The following is a 22,917-nucleotide window of genomic DNA, read 5'->3' on the forward strand; positions in this document are numbered from 1 at the left end:
TGGGTAGATAGCACAAGATGAAACAAAAGGAAATAAGACAGCTAAATCATGCAAAGAATGAGCTAGCAGACTCAGAAAGCTTACCTTTTATGACTGGCATGTACAAGTGTTCATGTGCAGATCTAGGTCATCTTTTGGTGTCCTTTGAAGAGAGCAAGCCTGCTCCTCTTCCTGGATTCCTTGTATTAGTGAATGAAATTACCAACCTAGGAACCCAGACATTAACCTTGATTCTTCCTTCTTTCTTATGGATTCAACTGCTTCATCCAATTTGATCAATAACCACATTCTTTAAATTTCCCTTTCTTAACCTTTTTTTTGGCTCTAATTTGACAGTATTATTAAAACAGCCTCCTAATTGGTTTTCCATCACCTCAATTTAGAATGATATGCCTAAAATCCAAATATTATCATATTACTCCCTGCTTAAAATCCTTTAGTGGCCTCCCTTTTTAGTCAGGCAAGACACTTTATGACCCTTTCTCATGCCTTACCACTCCCCCACCCATGCCCTCTTCCTACTATCTTTACTGAAATACTTTAAATTCCCAGAAGGCATTGGATCCTCTCCCTACTCCCCATCCCCCCAGGTTTTTGCACTCACTGCTCCATATCCCTGTTTCCCATACTCTTTGTTTGGCTGACTTCAACTCAGTTTACAGGATTCTGTTTAGATATCACTTCTCTAAGAAACCTTTCCCAAACCCCAGTGCTTGGGTTACATTTAAACTTCATGGTTCTCTAAAAAATTCTATCCCTATCATAATTTATCATCCTTCTGAATTTGCCTCTTTACTTGTCTTCTTGTCCATTAGGATTAGGTTTTGTTAAATATTAAAAAATAATAACAGTGACTTAAACAAGTTGGAGGCTTATTTTTATTTATACAAAGGAAATCAATAAATGGGCAGTCCTGTGCTGGTGTGTCAACTTCAAAGTCATCATGTTTCTAGGACCCTTCTATTTTTCTAAACTTCCACAGCACATGGTTTCCATCCCTAGGTTGCCGCATGTCCAGGAGAACTCCAGCAATTATGTCTCCCTATCAGACAGTAGGAAGGAAGAGAAAGCAATGGATAAAAGATGGATTTACTCTGTTTAGTTTCCTTCTATAGCGCTTTCCTGGAAGTCTCACCCAATACCTTACCTTACTTTTTATTGTCTACCCCTAGCTACAGGGAAGTGTTACTTTTTCATTGGGCACATCGATGCTTGCCTTTACATGGTAAGGAAGAAGGGAAGGAGGGATTTTGAGTAGACAGCCAGCAATCACTGCTACGCTGGGCTATTTCTTCTTCAAGGGCAGGACTATTTGTTTTGTTTTGTTTTGTTTTTTGCATTGTCCTCAGACCTGAGCAGCACACCACACACTGAGTAGATGTTCAATAAGTATTCACTGAGCCAAATGCATAAATGGTTTAAAAATAAATAGTATAATATTGGCATGCTAACAGACTAGATTGTGCTTTCTCATATATGAAATAGAGAGTCTCCAAAGTTTTTCTTTTTCAAGTTGTGTAATTATTTTTTATTTTCTAAATAAAATCTTATCTAGAATCCGATATGGAGCAATAAAAGTGGAATGCTTGGGTTGGAGCCAAGCAGCCTGCATCTTGCTTTGCTCTCCCCTTCTAGATTCCCCAGGAAGAGCTGTGTAATATCTTTTTAGTACTCCAGGCCTTCACAAATCACAATTTGAAGACAACTGGACTCATGATCCCACCAGCACAGGAATCTCTGAATTAAGGTACTATCGTATCATCAGGAAATAATCAACCCAGCTTGTTATCGACAAAAATTAAGCCAACTCTTTTGTCCCTGACAATGATGTCATCCATTCTTGGAATACTGAAATGCTATACCAAAATGCTGAAGTAAGAAAAGATGCAATTATAATGGCAAACGCAAAACATAACTTGGTGGTCTATATGGAATATTGAAAAGAAAACATACAGTCCTCTTCAGTTTCAATTTTGCCTGTTCTCAAGGTGTAACTCATATCCTAGTTCATCCATAAAGTCTTCACAGATATTCCCCGACTACCCACTTCTAAAGTAGATGTAGGGACTGGATGGAACTTGCCCATTAGATGCAGATCATGGAGTCAAGGGGAGATATAGTATAGAACACTGAGGAGTAAAGCTGGGATGAAAAAGTCAAGCAGACAGTGGGGCACAATTAATCTTCAGATGGTCAGAGAGGTAAAAATAAGTATGAGGCAAAAAGTTAAATACTAGCATAGAGTCAATGGATTTAAAAGAAAAAGTAGAAGAAAGTACACAAAGTAGTTAGCATATAAGGCTTTTTATCGGTTAGCTCTGACCACCATTCTAATAGCTACGATTCACTTTAACTTTAATATATGCTAGCATTAAAAAAATTTTTTTAAATGTTTATTTATTTTTGAGACAGAGACAGAGTGTAAACAGGGAAGGGGCAGAGAGAGAGGGAGACACAGAATCTGAAACAGGCTCTAGGCTCTGAGCTGTCAACACAGAGCCTGACGCAGGGCTCGAACCCACGGACCGTGAGATCATGACCTGAGCTGAAGTCGGACTCTTAACCGACTGAGCCACCCAGGCGCCCCAATGCTAGCATTTTGATGGGAATTTTACACATGTTCTTCTTAGTCTTCATACCAACCTTGAAAAACTGCTATTATTATCCCCATTTTTATCAACAAAGAAGCTGTGGCTTTAAAAAGATCAATTCTTTGTATCTTTGATGGGAAAGAAGGAACTATGAACTTGTGATTCAGTATGTCTTAATCCAGTGCTGCTCTATGTTCTTTCTAACACCAAGATGTTGCTGTGATTGCTGAATTATAGTGCTCTCAGAAAGGATCTTCCTCTTTCATCAGTTTGGCTAATGGCTCTTCAGAGAGGTGTTTAAGACTGCTTCTGTAAATACAGCCTTTGGGGTGAGGACTGAAAAACTTGGTATTTAATGGTAATTATTTCTATTTACTCTTACCTTATGAACTCAGAAGTCTGCACAAACATTGACTCATAAATTGTGAGGTAATGGGTGCTAAACAACCTTGACATTTATTATTTTCATAGTACAGTCTATCTCCTTCTTTGATCATCTCCAAAATATACCATCACATTCCTATTGGAAGAATCTCCTTTCATCGTTCAGAAAGGGTCCTGTTTCAGTGGGCAAGGACCTGCTACTGGGACCCCCTCCTGGGGGTTAAATTATGAATTTAAATAGTAGTTAATCAAGGAAACAAGATGCTACAGTTGTCCTGCCCCCACTGACCTATATAGTTACATCTTTCTCATCTTAAATTTTCCTGTTTCCTCACTGCCTGGATCTCCACCCCCATCCATCACTGGAAACCAGGTTGAACCCAGCAGTGACTAAATCTCTGAACCATCTCACTCCAACTCATTCATTGGTTGCTGATTGACTGAAAGGCCAACTTTTCCCTTTTAGACTATTTCTGTAAAGTTCACCAGTGAATCATGTGTCATCAAATGGCCACTGAGTCTCCTTAACAGAGAGACAAATGTTACCAAAGTAGAAGCAGTTGTACCTTTTCCTGGAGAAGTTGTTAGAAAGTGTACAAAGCTTTCCACAGCTGTACAGGACTGCACCTGGAGTGGTTCAAGGCTCTATTATATCAATTTTCTGAAATATTCTTCTGGTTTGGCCTCCTTCTCAGAGGAGGAACGTCTTGGGCTCCTTCCCACCAGCATCTCTTTCCTTCCTTCTGGCTGAGAACCATCCCCAGCCTTCTGGGCACTGATGCCTTCAAGAACAAGGTGGCATGTGAAATAAGAAACAACCAACTCAAGATTTTATAATTAAATAATTAGATTAATTAATCATGTAATTTAAAGTGAATAATTTACTTTCATCTGAATTATTCAAATGTTTTAAATTTGATGGATTTTTTTGGTAACTTCAATTATGTGAATCATTGGCTCGAGTTATTCCGGGTGAATAGAGATTGCCTACATTTTTAGATACAATAGGTCCAACATGTAAGAATTTGATTTTGAAATCCTATGCTACATGAATTTCAAGCCCCTCTCAGGAATATATGGAGCAAGGAGAAAAAAAGGACTTATTGTGATTTTGAATAGTTCAGCCAGTCTTCACTGGATTGTTAGTATTTTTCCTTTTTTTGACATATGATTAGCTAATTTTCTTCCATGCCTGTAATGATTTATGTTTTTATATGCGATCATTTCTTTGGTTATCCTTACACTCTTAGCATAGTGTTGGGCACATCCATGGCACTAATAAAAATGTACTTTGAAACTGATTTTTTTAAATAAAATATTCTAGGGGCACCTGGGTGGCTCAGTTGGTTAAGCATCTGACTTTGGCTCATGTTATGATCTCGCAGTTCATGGGTACAAGCCCCGCATTGGGCTCTGTGCTGACAGCTCAGAGCCTAGAGCCTGCTTCGGATTCTGTGTCTCCCTTTCTCTCTGCCCTCCCACCACGCATGCTCTGTCTCTCTCTGAAAAATAAACAAAAAACATAAAAAATATTTAAGGTTTAAAAATAAAATATTCTAGTGTGTGGATTATGATAAATACCAACTTCTCCTACTGGCCACTAGTGATAATAGTAGGATATATTCTCATGGAACACTTAGAGTAGGATTTTGTTTTGTGATGGACTTTCTTAAAGATAAGCAAATAATGGGCTATTTTAAAAGCTTCAAACACTTATGTTAAAATACATCTGTTTCTTAATTGCCCTGAAAATCTTTCCCAGTCTGGGTGTTGTAAGTGGGGCTTCCCTAAAAATAAGCAAGAGTTCAAAACTGGCCACAAATAAGCCCAAAGAGAATAAATTTAAAATGTGGCTCCCTGCCATCTTGCAATGTTCTTACAGTAAATGGGAAGTTCTATGCCCCCTCCCTTAACTATTCTTTGGCTGATGCCTTTTCTTGGGAATATATTTTCCTAGAGAAATCCTACGAATGGTTGTTTCCTTGAAAGGGCGTGTGCTTTTGCTGGTGGATGTTGATATAGGAAGAAGATGAAAGAAATGTGAAGGGCTATAAAGGCCCCACAGTTGGTGTAGGGGAAGGGGCAGGGAGAGATTCATGTTTGTTGAGTCCCTATTTTAGCTAAGTGCTAACATCTAACATAATTTTTACTCTGTTAGATGATATTATTGCCCATTTTATTGATGAATCACTGAAAATTAATGAAATTGCCTAAATTCACTTTTCTTTCAGAAAAAAAGGGAAGAATTTGAAGTTAATAGATTGAAAACAGAATAGTAGGTCTGTTAAGAAGGAACACCTATGCTGCTTGTCTTCATCAGCCTAGAAGCAGGTCACACAGGGTTGGATCTCACTCGGGCAGACATGAGCCCTACACACCAGCTTCATCTCCTCCTGATGGCAGATGTCTGATGTCTAATTAACAGAGGACTATGCTTTTAGTACCATAATCAGAGAGGAAGGTTCACATGTAAATACCCTGAAGAAAGGCAGCACATAGCTTTCAATTAACACTCAAGTGTTAATAACAATTATGCTACTATACTTACCAAGCATATGGTGAGCACTTGACATATAATTTCTATTTGATTCATAATCACCTTAAAAGTATTATTTACATGGTAAATATGAAGCAATTATAACTTAGAGTAAATTATTATCACAAGGAATGGAAAGGCCAGTATTGGACACCAAATCTTTTTTTTCCTTTACTCCCTATAATTTATTTATTTTTTTATAATTTATATCCAAGTTAGTTAGCACATGGTGCAACAATGATTTCAGGAGTAGATTCCTTAAGCCCCTTACCCATCAAATCTCTACTCTTAAATGCAGTAGTAATCACATTTCAGCGTCGCATGTGAAATTAAAAGTGATTATTATCTGGACATTTACTGGTTTTTTTGACCACCTGACCCCAAAGGGGTATTGTTTTTTTGGTAACCTTACCCTTATTTTCCTACTCTCAGTCCAAGTGCTTTTTAGTGGTTGACTCCATTTTCAGAAACAGAAGTTGCCCCAGATGAGTCTAAAACTGGTCAGCTCGCATCATCTTCTTGGCCATAGTTATTGGTTCAAGATGGGCATGTATGGAAATGAGAACTGATAAAACACAGAACTAACATTTGGGCTTCTGAGAAAGAGAGACTTTATCTATTTCTTGCAGATTTGATAGTATGAGTGTGAAGTCGGGTGCTGCAGTTATTTTGTGATGATCGGGATGAGTCTAAAGCTGCCAATGCCTACCACCTAGAACATGGGAATGGAGAATGGCACAACTAATCCTTATGAGTCAGAATAGAGAGATGAATCCTGATGGTCATTTGTCCCTGATTCAGACTCTACCAGAAGATATCATTATTGAAATACTCTACAATTATATGAGACAATGCTTTCCTTTTCTTGTTTATGGCAATTTGAGTTTCCTATTGTTTGGGAGTGATATTTTAATTTTACTCAAAAGCACTAACCATAAAAGCAATTATTACACTAGTTAACTAGACTACACTAACATTAAGCCCTTATCCATGTGAAAAGTCATCATAATTTGGAAGACAAGATCCCACACAGTAAAAAATATATAACACATAAAATTGAAAGATTAGTATCCAAACTATGTAAAGAATCTTAGAAATCAGACCATAATGACAGAAAAAGTAACACATTCATTTTTATAATAAAACTGGCATATATGCACAAAAATTATTTTAAAGGATTTAAATGAAACGTGATTTCCTGTTAATACCACACCTCCATTCTCCTTGCCCAAAGATACACATTTTTGATCTTTTCTCTTTGCATTATTCTCTTGGTTAAACCAAAATATATACTAACATGTATTCTTTATATCAGTAAAACTGTATCATGGTATGGGTATGCATATGAGGAAGGACCCCTCAGCCTGGCTGTTCCACACACAGTACATACCCCCTAGCCAATCTCTCTCTAAAAATGTTGACTTAGAGGGGCACCTGGGTGGCTCAGTTGGTTAAACTTCTGACTCCTGGTTTTGGCTCAGGTCACAATTTCATGGTTGGTGAGCTTGAGCCCTGCATTGGGCTCTGCGCTGACACTGAAGCCTGCTTGGGATTCTCTCTTTCCCTCTCTCTCTGACCCTCTGGCAGGACTCTCTCTCTTTCTCTCTTGCTTTCTCTCTCTCTCTCTCAAAATAAATTAATAAAATTAAAAAAAATTATTTAAACATGTTGACTTAGAGATGATGGGCTTTCCCCTCAGCTGCAGGAATCCTGTGTGCTCTGAGAGTAGCCTGTTTTCTCAATTCAGTCTTCAGCCTTTCAATGTGATCTCCGGAACCTCGTCAAAATAATCAGTGCAATAATTTCACCCCTTTCAATTGTCAGTGTTGCTATCAATTCAATGTCAGTGGTACACCTTTATTTTTATTTCCATGGGATCTAAGGAAGAGAGGTAAACATATTTCCCCAGTCTTTAATTTGGAAGCTATGGTAAGCAGATTTCTCAGATGGCCCCCAAATTCTCATCCCCTGGTATACGTGCTCCTCCTGGTTATCAGGCAACACTAATCTAGGTGTTGTTGGAAGTGATTTTGCAGATGTAAAGTCCCAAATCAGCTCATGTCATATTGTCTGGATGGGTCTTATCTAATCACACTAGCTCCTAAAATTTGAGTCAAGAGGTCAGAAATGGAGGCGGCCAGAGATCTGAAGCACAGGAAGGAGTCTATGCACCATCACTGGCTTGAAAATGGAGGGGGCCATGTAGCAAGGAGTGCAGATGATCTCCAGGAGAGGAGAGTGGTCCCCAGCTGACAGTACACAGGGATACAGTGCCCCCAGTCCTACAATCACAAAGAATGAAATTCTGCAAACAACCTGAATGAACTTAGAAGTGGATTCTTCCTCAGAGCTTCCGGAGGGCAAATCAGCCCAACTGATCTTGATACCAATTTTTAAGCCATGAGCAGAAAGCCTAGCCACATCATGCCTGGACTTCAGAACTGTGAAACTAATAAATGGATGTTGTTCTAAGCCACTGAGTTTGTGGCAACTTTTACATAGCATAGAAAATGAATAAAAAGTCTAACTTCAAATACCAATCTCAGAAGTTCTGTCCTTTTAAAAAGTTCCACAGGTATTAACCTCTCAGGTTAAGTGCTGGAATTGTACTCTACTGTCTGAAAGCAAGTCTCCTGCGGTAGATTGGTTAGTGAAGAAGCACCATGGTACTGGATCAGGGTCATAATCTTTTCTCACAAGAAGAAATTTCTCAGGAGTTTTAGAAGCCTTGAAGGTTGAGAAAACCTGAGAGTCCTGCCTGGATGGTGAACTTTTTGTCAGGTTGAATTCTAGACATTCATTCATTCAATAAGCATTTGTGAGCATCGACAGCACTCCAGGTACAATAGTCTATTGGATAAAACTTGTGCAAACAACACGCAGTAAATACTGTAATAACCTTGCTAGTCAAAGTGCGAGGCACTTGGGAGTATCCTAAAAGTACTGAATCTCAGACCTTACAAGAGATCTACTGAATCAGAATCTGCATTTTAACAACACCCAGAAGATTTGTTGTTTTTCTTTTAACGTTTATTTATTTTTGAGAGAGAGAAACAGAGTAGGGAAGGGGCAGAGAGAGAGAGGGAGACACAGAATCCGAAACAGGTTCCATGCTCCGAGCTGTCAGCACAGAGCCCGATGCAGGGCTTGAACTCACGAACCGTGAGATCATGACCTGAGCCAAAGTTGGAGGCTTAACCAACTGAGCCATCCAGGCACCCCAAGTCAGCTTCAGTCTTATAACGATAATATTAAACATAGTCTAAGGAAGAGATATTTTCTGTTTCTTAGAAATTAAGCTGATATAACTGATTACTAATAGCATAATAATCATTACCTTTGGCCAGTAGGTTAACTCTGAACTTTATCCACAATTAAAAAAAATGTTTTTCTTGACATTTCTATTGTCCCGTCCAGCTTGCATCACATTTCATCTATTACATTCTTCATATAGCTCAGCTTATCTTCAGACTAAGAAATTATTTTTATTTATCCTAAAGAAAAGAATAGAGAGGATTTTGTGGAGATGGAACGGAGAGAGAGGACATATGTGAGCAATAATGGGATAGAGCATCAGAAAGTCAAATCAAGTAAGACTGAGGGCATTATTGCAATAGATAGATGGGTTGGTCTGAGTGATTTATACATCACTTCTACACCAAAATTACTTGGAAGTTATTAAGATGGTGGGATAAACACTTGTTGAATCTGAACTATCAAATTAAATGAACTTTCATTAATTGCTTCTACCTGTAGTACCTGACTCCGCCTTTCCAGAAACGCTTCTCAAATCAAACATAATTGTAGATACATGAAGATATAATTCATTTAGTATACCGCTAATCTGAAAGATTACTGTTCTATATCCAGGATGATCATAAATCTCTGGGGGAGAGATGTTTATATTTCTTTTGTATTCCAAATAACTATTTACCATATGAAAGGCATGCTTCCAATAAATGCTTATTGATTAATGAGGAAATAATTAAATAGTATGGAAAAGATATATAGCTGATAATTTTAGCTTCTTAATAGGTGCTTTGGCCCTAGGTCTTTACATCCTGACTTGCCCTTGAGTCACACACATCGGCCAATCTATGAAATTAAGCCTTGAGTTTCCAATGGATTATGGTAATTATTTGAAGCTCTTTTTTCCCAGCTATTTCCACACTGATGAAGCACATTCTCAGAGGATTCAGAATTGTGCTGCTGGAGGTTCAGATAGTTTTGATCAGAACACCCTCCTTCAGGTGGTCCCCAGAAACTGAACTTCTAGTCCTGGCTTTCCAGTTGACACCTAACTGAACCTATCAATTTCATGTGTGGGAAGGGGATTGTTTGACTTTGGCAAACTCTTTTCAAGCATTTTAGCTTTAATGTGCCTATCAATGTTGATTTTAAAGAAGCATTATTATTAAGGATCAATAGCTTTGGAGGAATAAGAAATGGGTCAATCTTTCCCTGTCTACATGCCTCTAGATACATGAATATTCTTAGAAGCTAGAAAAAATTTGCCTTTGCTAGCCTTGTAATATATTGATTTCATTGCCTGTAGTCAGATAGGTCTGACTTAGCCTTCCATTATTTTTTTCTCAGTAGCTGACATATCAAAATCCATACTATTTTATTTTGTTTTATGGAAAGGTAATATAGTAGAAACATGACAACTGAAGGCTTCTTCTGAATAGATGGGAATGATTTCTGCCAAGCATACAGACATTTGGTGGTTTCCTGCCATTTGTAACTCCATAGTCTCTGTACCTCACTGAATTTGGTTTGAGTCAATGATTGTATTAAGAGTGTAGTAATACAAGTTAAACACTCTCTAAGAGGAATATTGTATTTCATGATACTATTTGCACCTGGGAATTAACTGTTGCTCAGACCAGTAAAGCAGATAATCACATAACAGCTTCTTTAGAGTATAATATTGATCTTTCCTTATCTCTGCTACCATTTTAATATGAGACACATTTAACTTTGAGTTTCACATTGAGTCATAAAAGTTACTGGAAAAAGGTACCTAGCATAATTAAAAAGTCATCTTGTACTTTATTGCAATATAAGCACAGGGTTCCAGTACATTACAAATTCAGCTTAAATTTTATACTAATATTGGCTGAGTTTTGTATCTTCTGTTTTATGTATGTTGGGCTCCCCTCAGTCTGAAAGAAATGGTTTTCCTGTAGGATAATAATGAACACCATGACATAATGACTTCATGACTTCCTGTCAGAAACCTTGCTGCTGGAGCTTGATGTAATGAAAATCGGATTTTTATGCAACTTAATTAACTGTTATCTCCCATTCTCTCCATGTAGTAAAATTAAATGAAATTTCTTCCTTAAATGATGGAAATACAATCTCTTTAATGGAAAAGTTTAATAAATAAATGTTAATAAATGTAAAACAGCATACTAATTTCTTATTTTTAAAAAAGTATTTTATTAAATAAAAGATGCATTTAATTTGGAAAGAAAGATGTATTTAATTTAGAAAGAAAAAAGTTAATTTCCGGGGGAAAAAGTCTGCCTTTAGATATATGATTTGGTAGCTCATGAAAAATATTGGGGTTTTTTCCCCTGAAACCTGATCTCTCAAACTACATTATCCTTACCTCAGAGTCCAATTGTTTTGTATACTGAATAAATAAAAGAGATGTAAGTTTTCTTTAAAAGAATCTTTGACACACCTTAATTCAAGAAAAGAAGCAACTTAAAGAGAATTTTTTTTTTTTAGGTAATTTTAATGATTAACAATTGTTTGGGCAAAGAATTCATTTCTCAAATGCTACTACCTTGGTTGGTTTAATAAAACAAGGAAATTCGTAAGACATCATTTTTACAGTTTTGTTTATGTTTATTTATTTATTTTGAGAGAGAGAGAACACGTGTGTGCAAGAGTGAGCAAGTGCAAGCAGGGAGGGGCAGAGAGAGAGGAGAGAGAGAATGCTAAGCAGGTTCTATATTGATACCTCAAGAACCTGAGCAGAAATCAAGAGTTGGTTGCTTACCCAATTGAGCTATCCAGGCACCTGCAGTATGCCTCAATAGGTTAAGTGTCCGCCCTTTGATTTTGGCTCAGAACACAGTCCCAGGATCCTGGGATCAGGCCCCTCTTTGGGCTCCACCCGGTACATGGAGCCTACATGGAGCTTGCTTGAGATTCTCTCCCTCTCTCCATCCCTCTCCCCCACTCATGTTCTTTCTCTCGCAAATAAAAAAAATTTTAAAATAAATACTATGTTTGAACATCACATGTTTTAGAGCTGCTGATGAGTGCAATAGGTAGGGAAATAAAATAACCAATGTAAATATTTGAAAAGATTAAATGGCATTATCTTGTTTTGCAAATTACATGATATAAATCTGAGGGATTCTAGTAAAACTAACTTATAGAATGATAAAGAAGACTAAATACACTGCTGTATACCAATTGATTGTATACAAGATTGATAGTTTTTCTGTATACTAGTAATAAATACATAGAAATTAAAACTTAAAATACCTTTTGTGTCTAGTTTCTTGCACTTCCATAATGTTTCCAAAGTTCATCAGTGTTGTAGCATATATCAAGTTCATTCTTTTTAAGTAAAATTCTATTGTATGAATAGTCCTATACTTTGTTCATCTATTATATTTTGATGGACACTTAGGTTCTTCCTAGAATTCATTCCTTTTTGTAGCTTAATATTTCACTGAATGGATATACCACATTTTGTTTATCTATTTTTCAGTTGATGGACATTTGTATTGTTTTACTTTTTGGATATTATGAATAATGCTACTATGTACATCTACAAACAATTTTTTTTGTGAACATGTTTTCAGTTATTTTGGGTATATACAGAGGACTGTAATTTCTGGGTCATGTGGTAAATTCTATTTAACTTTTTGAGGAAATGCTGGACTTCTCTACAGTGGCTACACCATTTTACATCTCCAGCAGTAATGTATGATGGTTCCAATTTCTCCATACCCTCATTAATACTTGTTCTCTTTCTTTCTTCTTTCTTTCCTTTCTTTCTTTCTTTCTTTCTTTCTTTCTTTCTTTCTTTCTTTCTTTCTTTCTTTCTTTCTTTTGTCAACCTAATGTATATTAAATAGTATCTCATTGTGGTTTTGATTTGTATTTTCCCAATGATTAATGATGTTGAACATATCTTTCCATATGCATGTATCTTCTTTGGGAAAATGTCTGTTCAAATTCTTTCCCTGTATTCAAGTTGGGTTATTTGTCTTTTTATTATTGAGCTCTAAGTGATCTTTATATATTCTAGATATTAGACTCTAATCAGATATATTATCTCCCATTGCAGGGGTTATCTTTTTACTTTCTTGATACTATCTTTTCATGTACAAAAGCTTTTAATTTGATGAAGTCTAATGAACGATTTAATTTTTAAGAAACTAAATAAGGGGGCACCTGGCTCAGTCGGTTAAGTGGCCAACTCTTGATTTTGGCTCAGGTTCATGAAGTTTGTGAGATGGAGCCCCTCAGTGGGCTTTACACTGAGCTGTGGGGTCTGCTTAAGATTCTCTCTCTCTCTCTCTCTCTCTCTCTCTCTCTCCCTCCCCCCCCCTGCTGTCCCTCCCATGTTTGTGCTCGCTCAAAAAAAAAAAAGAAAGAAATTTAATAATGAAGAGCATTTCATTTTTACACACATATTAAACATTATAGGTCTCTTCATTTCTGTGAGTACACAATTGCTATCTGTTAAACATTTTCCTCCAGCTCTGAGATCTTCCTAACATTTTGTGTGTGTGTGTGTGTGTGTGTGTGTGTGTGTGCGCGCGCGCGCGCACGCGCACGCACGCACGCACGTAGTTCTGCTAGTGACAAGGTCCTTCAGGTTTTATTTATCTGATAATGCAATGGAGGGAGGTGAGATAATTAGCTTTGCTATTTAAAATCTCTGTACTGTAATGTTTTACTTTTTACAACAAGCTTCTTTTAGTACTATCAAACAATAAGAGTTTAAAAAGAAAAACATTCAATTTCAACAAGGGTTGAATTTATTCATTAAGACAATTTTCTTATATTAACAGGTTACTCATTACAAAGAAAAGAGATAACAAAATTTTGTTTGATCTCTTAATTTTTTCCAGCTTACTGAGTTTTTTGTCCCTCTATGCACTAATGTTAGCTATTCCTCAAAAACTCACTTATTGAATATATTCTAAATAATACATCTACTAAGGCATTTCTGAGAGGGGCAAATAAAGTCAAGATGGGGAAAAGATTCAAAGAAAATTAGGTCAACCAGTTCTATTATTATGATTACATGAGTGGAAAGGTTTCAAAATGGAACTTATTTTCTAACTTACTATTCTTTGATGTCAAATTTTCTTACATATATTCAATGATAATGGTAAGAGCATGGAATGATGTTGATAATATAAAGTAACTTTTCATTCACAAACGTGTAACTTTAAAGAGTAAGAGAAGTTCTACAGAGAAAAAGGTTGAAAGCAATATAAAAGTATTCTAGGCTCCCAGACACTTGAGAATTATTCATAATGCTACTTTTCATGATGCTATCATGATGCTAATTATTCATGATGCTATCATAGACATTTCCTGTATGCAGTCTGGAGGAAGAAGTAGAAAAGTAATTCAGTTTTATTATTTAGGCTATTTATAGTCTTAGGTGAGCAACTGGTATTTCACAAAGTGAGTTATGTTTTGACAGATTGAGGTTCTTCATGTAGGTGATGAAAAAAGATAATTAATTTCTAAAAGTGAATTTAATCCACATAGGCAACTTATCCGTACGTTGCAATTTGGAGGAGGAATGGTACTGTGAAGTGAAAGATTTGTTATTTCTATCCTCTGTAACTGGATGATTTATTTTGTAAGTGTGTGTGTATTACCTGTAGTGTAGCAACACTGGACATAAAATTAGAATACATAATTTTGAGTCTTGGATTTTTTCTTAACTAGTGGGATAAGCATGAGTAAGTCATTTAAACATTTCTAAACTGAGGAGAACCTGGGTGCCTCAGTCGTTTAAGTGTCCAACTTCGGCTCAAGTCATGATCTCACAGTTCATGGGTTTGAGCCCTGTGACAGGTTCTGTGCTGTGTGCTGAGAGCTGAACTATCATATAAGATTAATGAGAGATCAAAATAAGATAATGTTTATAAAGGCAGTTCATAAAATTCTTTACAAATAAATGTATCATTATCCCTCACTCATCATTGTACCATTCTCTATCCATGGGCTTATTCTTTAATGATTATCCTTATGATATTTTTCTGAATATAAAAGTCACATTTTCTGTAAGCAAAAATACAAATAATTAAATACCTCCACCAAATAATAAATGTTTGGTTACCTTTCCATCTAATTATTACTGGTAATTATAGATAGCTTTTAAAAATGTGTATTATTAAATATATGATCTTCATAGCATTTCATTTTGTTTTATTTGGCATTACACTATGAATATTTTCCCATGTCCTTAACTATACTTTAAGCAATCTAATGACTGTATAGTATGTCATCATATAGTATACAACCTATTTAATTGGTTCTCTTGGGTCAAACATTTATAGTTTAAGACTTTTGTGACATACTCCCAAACTATTCTTACTTACTATTTCATAATCAACATTTCACAATAAAAGAGGTTATTTCTTAATGGAAACCCCACCCCAAACTGGGTATTATATAATTTTTCTTACTACATTGTTATCTTAAATTGATTTTAATAATTTATGTGCACTATTGCAATAGCTTCATAAATTATCTTCTCTTTCTACCCTTACTATCAATAAATTCTCGTAACAGTAACCTTTAAATTTTAAATTATGAAATATTTTTACCAGATTTTAATTTAGATATAACTTACATATAAAATTTGCAATTTAAAGTATATGATTCAATGGTTTTTAGCCTATTCACAAGATTGTGTAACCATTACCACAGTCTAATTGAAGAATTTTTTTTATCAAAAGTACTTCATACCTATTAGCAGTCACTTCCCATTCCTTTTTCTTCCATTCTCTGTCAATGACTAATCTAATTTTCATCTCTATGATTTTGCCTGTTCTGGATATTTCATATAAATGGAATCCTAGAGAATGTGGCTGTGCAGGAAAAAGCACATCAGGCTTAGGTTACTCAAACTGTGCACATGACCAAGAAAGGTCTATTTTCAGAATTGCCCCTTGGCCAGCTCTGGGACCTGAGTTCTGAGCCCTTGCAGTGTTCAACCTGGTAACTCTTTGTATGCCAGCAGACTTGGACCATGCTGTATCATTTGCCTGTATACTTTATGTTAACTATATGATTAGTGTGAAACCCATTTTTTTGCTCTGCAGATCTGGAGTCTGAGTAGCTGAATGTGAGTACATGAGTAGCTGAATCTGAGTAGCCTATGTGACTGACCCTGAGTAAAAATCCTGGATATCAAGGCTCATGTCAGCCTCCCTAATGGACAACACTTTGCATCTGTTGTCACACACATCTGTTGCTGTGAGAATTAAGTGCATCCTATGTGACTTCACCAGAGGCGTTCACTTGGAAACTTACACATGGTTTCTCCTCAACTTCCTCATATGCACTTTTTCCTTTTGCTTTTCATTGGCATCCTTTTCTGTAGTAAATCAAAACCATGAATAATATAACAACATCTGGTTCTTTTGAGTTTTTCTAGTGAGCCATCAAGTCTGAGGATGGTCTTGGGAGCCACTGACAGAGGGAATTTAGTGTTTGGCTTCTTTAATTTAGTATAAGGTTTTCAAGGTTTATCCATACCATATGTATGAGTACTTTGTATCTTTTTTATTTCTGAATAATATTTCATTGTATGGATATACCATATTTTGTTTATGAATTTATCTGTTAATGGACACTTGGGTTATTTCTACTTTGGGGATATTATGAACAGTACTGCTATGAAAATGCATGAACAAGTTTTTTCCGTGAACTTATGTTTTCAATTTTCTTTTGTATATAACTAAGAGTGGAATTGCTGGGTCATATGGTAACTCTATATTTAACTTTTTGAGGACCTGCCAAGTTGTTTTTCACAGCAATGCATCATTTTACACTCCTACCAGCAGTGTATGAGAGCTCCAATTTCTCCACATCCTCACCAACCCTCGTTTTCTTTCTTTTTTTATTATGACCACCCTACGGGGTGTGAAAAGGTATCTTGTGGTTTTGATTTGCATTTCCCTAGTAAATATTGATGTTGAGCATCTTTTCACATGATTATTGGTTGCTGTATATCTTCTTTGAAGAAACACCTACTCAGATCCTTTGCTCATCTTTAAATTGGGTTGTCTCTTTATTGTTGAGTTGTAAGAGTTCTTTATATATTCTGGATACCAGACCTTTATTATATATATGACTTACAAATATTTTCTCCCATTGTGTGGGTTCTCTTTTCATTTACTTGACGGTATCCTTTGAAGCACAAACAGTTTTAATTTTGATGAATTTATTTTTTCTTTTGTTTCTTGGGCTTTTGATGTCATATACACACTATATTAAACATTCAGAAAAAAATAATATGGCATGTAATTATGTACTCAGAACAGTTAACATTTTTCTGCAGTATTTGTGTTTTTTTAGAAAGTAACATGTGACTTAACATCTATCTTTTCATGTTTTTGTTTTCACTCAGAGTATATAAAAATCCTGAAGCTGATATGTACCATTTCCTCCTAAATTATTTTCAATAATTTTATGATATGGGTAAAAATCTTCAGTTAATTATAGCACTATTTTATTGTATAAAACATTTACATAAATGGCATCATGAGCCTAGCTTTTTATAATGTTTTTCTCTATATTAATGTTTTAAAAATTTATTCACATTCCCATGTAGATCTTATTTTCACCTCTGTATTGTGTTCAATTATGTAAATAAATTAGTTTATTTTTTTTCATTTTCTACAAATGTAAGATTAGGTTGCTTTCAATTTTTTTCTTCTATAAATAATGCTTTCATGTGCATTTTTGTAGGTGTCTCTAAGCGCACAAGGGGAAACTTTTGGGGCGGGGGAGAGGGCAAGCGGGGGACAGGCTCTGCACTGACAGGCTGAAGCAAGGAGCCTGATGCAGGGCTTGAGCTCATGAACTGCGAGATTATGACCTGAGCTGAAGTCGGGTGTTCAACTGACTAAGCCACCCAGGTGCCCCACAAGGGGGAACATTTTTAATGCTATCTACCTAAAAGTAAAATTATTAGATTAAAAATATACTTATGATAATTTTACTATAAATTGCCAAACTGCTCTGTATAATAATTCATATCCAACTAGCAAAGTATGAGTCAAGATATTTCTACTTGTTCATTGACATTTTGTTAGACTTGTAAATGTTTACTAATGAGATAGTTATAACTTCATATCTCATCAAATTATAACTTTAATTAATCTGGGGGCACCTAGGAGGCTCAGTCAGTTAAACCTCTGACTCTTGATTTCAGTTTAGGTCATGATCTCATTGTTGTGAGGTCAAGCCCTACACAGACTCTGCTGACAGTATGGAGCCTGCTTGGGATTCTCTCTCTCCCCCTCTCTCTCTACACTTCCCCCGCTCATGTTCTCTCTCTTTCTCAAAATAAATAAATAAATCTTTAAAAATAATTGGAATTCCTAAATGTCCATCAACTGATGAATGGTAAGAAATTGTGGTTTATATACACAATGGAGTACTACGTGGCAATGAGAAAGAATGAAATATGGCCCTTTGTAGCAACGTGGATGGAACTGGAGAGTGTGATGCTAAGTGAAATAAGGCATACAGAGAAAGACAGACACCATATGATTTCACTCTTATGTGGATCCTGAGAAACTTAACAGAAACCCATGGGGGAGGGGAAGGAAAAAAAAAAAAGGTTAGAGTGGGAGAGAGCCAAAGCATAAGAGACTCTTAAAAACTGAGAACAAACTGAGGGTTGATGGGGGATGAGAGGGAGGGGAGGGTGGGTGATGGGTATTGAGGAGGGCACCTTTTGGGATGAGCACTGGGTGTTGTATGGAAACCAATTTGACAATAAATTTCATATATTGAAAAAAAATAATTGGAATTAATCTGTTTATTAGTAAGATTGGTCCTCATATTTACTGGCTATTGAATTTCCTTTCTTATAAAATTTTTGTTCATGTTATTTGACCATTCTACTACTGCTTTTGCTCCTGAGAGCTTCTTATAGATTTGTTACAGTTTTTAATATATTCTGGATATTAATGCATCACCGGTTGCATGCATTGCTCGTACCTGCATTTTTATTTTTATGCTATTCTTTCCAAAGAGAAGCTTTAAATTTTAGTTTATTATTAGTCTTTTTCTTTATGATTTGTTTTCTGTGTATTTTGAAACACATATTATGAAACCCTTCCATACCCCACCTTCATGAAAATATTATCTTATATTTCCCTAAAATTTTGAAAGATTTTATTTTATGTTTGAGTTATTAATCCATCTTGATTTGAATTTCGCATACAGTATGCACCAGGTAGTTAATTTTATTTTTCCATAGAGACAGTCAAGCATTACAGCAGTATTAATAAAGTAGTTTACCATTATACATCTTGGCTGATAGGTTATTTCATTTGTATAAGAAATTCTCAAGTATAAATTATGTTTCTCCACTAAGTTATTGAATACCTTACACTAAACCTATCCTTTGATTATATATTTTATTGTTCTTGTGAATGGCATCTTATTAGTATTTTAATTTTAATGGGATTTGCTATTTATATTTTTTGTGCTTAATTTGCATTCAGAAAGCTATCAATGCTATTAAAAATTTCTTCCTGAAGTACATTCTATAATAATACAGTGAGGATCTGTGAGTGGCAAATTATCTTAATCTTTGACTGAAAATGCCCTAATTTCATCCTTATTCTTGTATTGTATTTTATCCATGTATAGAAATCTTGGTTGATAAGATTTTTACCTTCAGCACTGTTGGGATATCATTCTATAATTTTTTGGGTTTTATTTTGGTTATTGAGAGGCTTCTGCCAATCAAATTTTTTTTCTTTGTTGGTTATGTGACCTTTCTTTCTGGTAGCATTTATGTTTTTCTTTTACTCTTTATCTTCTTGATATATGTAATTTCATTAAAATATGGTCAAAGTTAAATTTCTTTTTAATTATTATACCCAGGAATTTTTAGCTCCTTTATTTTTAGGATTCATACCTTTTATTAATAGTGGAAAATTCTGTCATTATTTTGAAAATTATGATCTTTGCCTATTCTGTCATTCTCTCCTTCTGAAATTTCTATTTTGATATGGTAGGTCTTTTCATCCTTTCTTCAATGTTTTGAATCCCTTTTTCATATTTTTCATCTCTTCAACTTCTTATGTTGTATTCTGAGTAATTTCCTCGGATATTTCTTCTAATACATTGATCATTTCTTCAGCTGTATTTAATCTTTTAAACCAATCTACATAGTGTGCTAATGTTTTTATTTCTGCAACTACTTGTTGGATTTCTAGAATTTCTCTTTATATTTTCTCAGAATCTGTCGACTATTTAAAAAATTTATACTTTATTTATTTACACTATTTATGTATTATTGTGGCTTGTATTACTTTATTTATCTTCAGTTATTTTAAACATTCTTCCTTTTGAGGCTCTCAGAATATTGTTTGATGATATCAAGCTCAAGGGATGCTAACCTTCCTATTTGTTGTTGTTGTTTCTGCTGACTCTTGCTCATGAGGAACTTTGTGCATTTTGATGACATGCTTATCTTCAGTAGAGAGTTTTTCCTCTAGCAAATCCATAAAATTTGAACTGTAAATTTCTCTGCAGAGAATAGTTTGCATATACTTCACTGGGAAATAAGCTAAGAAGAGTCTATATATTGATTTCTCAGTTTGAGGATTCCTCAACATTAGCTGATATAAATTTCAATTCCATACCCACTGGTGGTACAGTAAATTTTACTTTTTATTCTACCTAGAATTCTATAGCTTCCATGTTCCCGTGGTTGGAGGTTTAAAAACATCACCCTTGGTGAAAAGTCTTTAGAAAAAAATCTCATCACTATCATTTTACTATTTGGGAACACAAAGCCATAGCTCTTGTTCTTACTGGGCTTATTACTTATTACTTCGGGTTTTAGCATTAGGTCTTATATCCATGTCCACATTTTTCCTAAGTCTACTCTGGTGACAACCCCTGAGCTTATATTAACCAATTTTCAGTTTACTCGACTTCTGTCACTTGAGGTTACTCTTTTCTTTCCTTTAGACTCTTCCATATATTTCAAATTTTGCTTTGTTTTAATTCAGCATTTCTATATGTTGTTATCAGAGAGGTTCAGTATTAAGCCAGTGTTAATGCATTTTTGTTCTAAACAGAATAGTACTCAGAGCAAAGCATGTGTAATTTGTATATTTAGAAAGCTACCGACTGCTCCTTTGTGGGCTACTATGGTCAATTTTTGTAAATGATACCTGGAGTATTTAAAACAAAGAGAAAATCTCTTACATTAATAGTTTATTTAATCAAGTTTGGTATGCTTCTCCAATTCAGTTTTGTAACTTTATACTTGATTTGCTGGGCTAAGTATTATGTAAAATTCACTTACCAATATTACCATACTGATGTTTATTTCTCCTTGTATTTTCAACAGCTTTTGTTTTATACTTTATTAGTATGTTTTATTGAATGTTTTCTTAGTAAAAAGTTACCTATATGTGCCATTTCTGCTTAAAACCTTATATTCAAATTTGACTCATTCTAATATTCTGATCCCTTCTTTCTTTGTGCTTGCATTTGTTGGGTAGATCTTTAAATACCTTAAAGATCCCAAGTCAAAACTGTGTCTCTTATAGACATCATACGATTCCATCTGTTTTTTGGACCCTAACTGATACGAACATATATTATTTGCATGTTTGCTATTGTTATGGCAGATGTTTGGGTCTTTTGTCATTTACTTTATGCTTAATGGCTTGGCTTCTAAAATTTTTCACTGCTATTTCCTTTGATATATAATTGTTATTTATTTGATTTCTTCACTCTGATAATTTAGAAGAAATATGTGCTATATTTTTATACATTTCAATAATAAATGTATACCAATATTTCTGAATTAGTAAATTTAAAAACCTAAACAATATCTGATGTCTCCCTGTATATATATTTATAGAGGTTATAGATTAACAACTTTTATATATCCTTGACTATTTTTCTAGTCAGATACAATTCTTTTTCAATTAATGCTGATAATTTATATTTTCCCTCAAATTAAATAATTTCTTAATATTTCCTTTTGTATTTTATGTATCGGTAGGGTTTTGTCTTCTTGATTAGACTTGCATAGGGATCTATTTTGTTACCTTTACTATTGTTTCACCATAAAACTCCAATTCCTAGGTTTATCATTTAAGTTTACAGCTTTTCCGTTAAAAATGTATTATATTATTTTCTCCTTCTATTTATGTATTTTATTCTTCTTGCTTTCCTTATGTTTGTATGCTTGTTCTTTCAACTTCTTCAGTTCTTACGCATATTTTATTAAAGGCTATAAATGCACTTCAGAACAGCTTTGTCCTCAGTCTCCCGATTTTGATACATATTGATCTTATTGTTGGCACAGATATTTTGTTTTATTTATTGTATTTCTTTAATATAATTTATTGTCAGATTGGTTTCCATACAATACCCAGTGCTCATCCCAACAAGTGCCTTCCTCCCTGTCCAGCACCCACTTTCCCCTCTCCCCCGCCCCTCATCTACCCTTAGTTTGTTCTCAGTCCTTAAGAGTCTTTTGTGGTTTGCCTCCCTCCCTCTCTGTAACTTTTTTTCCCCTCCCCCATGGGAGGGGGAGACCTTCCCCTCCCCCATGGTCTTCTGTTAAGTTTCTTAAGATCCACATATGAGTGAAAACATATGGTATCTGTCTTTCTCTGCCTGACTTATTTCACTTAACATAATACCCTCCAGTTCCATCCACATTGCAGCAAATGGCCATATTTCATTCTTTCTCATTGCCAAGTAGTATTCCATTGTATATATAAACCACATCTTCTTTACCCATTCGTCAGTTGATGGACATTTAGGCTCTTTCCATAATTTGGCTATTGTTTAAAGTGCTGCTACACACATTGGGGTACATGTGCCCCTATGCATCAGCACTCCTGTATCCTTTGGGTAGATACCTAGCAGTCGCACAGATATTTTAAATATCCTCTTTGGCCAAAGAGTTATTAAAAATAATCTTTTTAGGGGCGACTGGGTGGCTCAGTTGGTTACGCGTCCGACTTCGGCTCAGGTCATGATCTCACAGTTAGAGCCCTGAGTGGGGTTCTGTGCTGACAGCTCAGATATGGGAGCCTGCTTCAGATTCTGTGTCTCCCTCTCTCTGCCCCTCCTCTGCTCACGCTCTATCTCTTTCTTAAAAACAAATAAACATTTCAAAAAATT

General features: G+C 35.2%; 1 long non-coding RNA gene across 3 annotated transcripts in view; it reads right to left on the reverse strand.

The window, feature by feature from the left end:
• The window catches only part of LOC111562286, a 437,724-nt gene that overhangs the window by 52,028 nt on the left and 362,779 nt on the right, over positions 1 to 22,917 (reverse strand). For all 3 annotated transcript variants that reach the window (XR_006585378.1, XR_006585376.1, XR_006585377.1), the window contains 2 exons: positions 8,849 to 9,005; positions 85 to 3,757 (listed from right to left, as the gene is read on the reverse strand). This is a non-coding gene — a long non-coding RNA (uncharacterized LOC111562286). The remainder of the gene's footprint in view (positions 1 to 84; positions 3,758 to 8,848; positions 9,006 to 22,917) is intronic.

Source organism: Felis catus, chromosome C2 (genome assembly GCF_018350175.1).
Source record: "Felis catus isolate Fca126 chromosome C2, F.catus_Fca126_mat1.0, whole genome shotgun sequence".
NCBI classification, from domain to species: domain Eukaryota; kingdom Metazoa; phylum Chordata; class Mammalia; order Carnivora; family Felidae; genus Felis; species Felis catus.